Here is a 1,974-nt window from a genome sequence, read left to right on the forward strand (position 1 = left end):
CACTGGCTACACCAGCTCCAGGAGGCCCCAAAAAAGGTGAGTGACCTGGGAAGAGAGGGACTGGGGTCTGGGGAGCCACTAGGAGCCCAGACCCTGGACAGCCCCTGACCCATCCCCTCCTCTCTACAGGAGTCCCCTGGCTGCCTCGAGGCCTCTGTCACCTTCAACCTCTTCCGCCTCCTCACACGGGACCTAAAATGTGTTGCCAGCGGGGACCTGTGTGTTTGACTCTCCCACCAGTCATGCAATCTGAGATTTTATTTATCAATTAACCGCTTGTCTTAATTTATTGCCACCCAATCGCTATTTATGTATTTGTGTGTGTAAACCCAACTCACCTCCAGGAAAATGTTTATTTTTCTACTTTTTATAACCCTTGTTGAAGTAAACAATGAGGAAAAGACACCCATGACGTGGGACTGTGTGTGTGTGTGTTGGTGTGTATTTCCTTTGCGTTGCTGCCATAACAACGCTAAAAGTAGCATCTTCCAAAGACACACTTGATGAGCGGGGAGTCTACAGGTCAGAGGCTCACTGGCCCTGGCCGGTTTCTCTCCTGTAGGACTCACAGGCTGGAATCCAAGCATTGCTGCTGGGCTCTTCCTGGGGGCTCTGAAGAGAAACTCGTTCCAGGGTCAGTCACATTGTTGGCAAATCACTGTTCCTTGCTGCTGCAGGACTAAGGTTCCTGCCTCCTCCTGGCTGTGCATCCATCCTGAGCTGACTCTGCTGAAAGGGACCTCCACTCCTCTCACTGGGCTAACCTCCACCCTCCCTGCAGTGGGCTATCTCGTGCTCCTACTATAGGGGCTGACTCGTGTCCTCCTGCAGCGAAGGGTCCTCTGACATCCTCCCGGGAGTTAATCGCCACTATCCTGTTATCAGCCATCCTCTAATCTCACCGGAGTGGTCTAACCTCCACCCCTTCTGCTGGGGGCTAACCTGTGGCCTTGCTCTTCAGGAAGAGTCACTCCTGCGGATGGACTGCAGGTGCCACTCCCACTGCTTCCCCAGGACCTGAGATCTGAGGCATAATACATAATGTATTCTATCCCTCATGACAGTGGAAGACAGAATAATTTCACTGCCCTGAAAATTCACTGTCTTTCTCCATCTATGCTTCTCTGGCTCTCCGTGGTCCCTGCCCGTGGGCTCTACCAACTCAGAGCCAGCAACGGTGCCTCAAACCTGTCTCGTGCTTGGAACCTCTCTGACCTCTCCTGCCACGTTTCTCTTGTGCTTCCAGCTAGAGAAAGTCTTCCACGTTTCAGGGCTCAGGTGATTAGATTGGCATCCAGGGTGATCTCTCCAGTGTCAGTCCACATGCCATTATCGTATCTGAAAAGCTCCTTTGCTGAGTCACATAAGATACGCCAGAGTCCAGGGATGCGGTGCTGGGTGTTTTTGGGGTGGCATCTTCAGCCTCCTACAGTGTATGTATGATCGTGCTTCTGATTGTGTGTCATTGTAGTTATGGATTGTGTGTGTGTCTGGTCTACCTGAGAGTGTGTGAGGGATCATTTAGAATGCATTGTGCTATAAGTAAAGTAACAGGAGCTAGAAATGCCTTGGAAATAAGAACTTTCATTAGCATCCATGGTGAGACCTCTAGAACAGCAGGTTCATTGAGGGCTGTGCTATCCACTGGGGTCCCCGGGCCACATGTCACTGTCGAGCACCCAGAACGTACGTGGTGCAACCTAATTTGTGCAGTGAGTCTAAAACAAACCCCAGAATTTGAAGATTTACTGTAGGAAAAAAATAATGTAAAACAGCTGGATTATAATTTATATATTCATTAGATGTTGAAATGAGAGCACGCTGGATGTATTGGGTGAAATGAAACATCTTTAAAATTAATTTAGAGCCTGGATGTGATTGCTCAAGCCTGTAATCACAGCACTTTGGGTGGCTGAATTGGGAGGATTACTTGAGCCCAGAACAGCCTGGGCAACATAGCAAGATCCTGCCTCT

The sequence above is a fragment of the Colobus angolensis genome, unplaced genomic scaffold (genome assembly GCF_000951035.1).
Source record: "Colobus angolensis palliatus isolate OR3802 unplaced genomic scaffold, Cang.pa_1.0 Scaffold34, whole genome shotgun sequence".
NCBI classification, from domain to species: Eukaryota; Metazoa; Chordata; class Mammalia; order Primates; family Cercopithecidae; genus Colobus; species Colobus angolensis.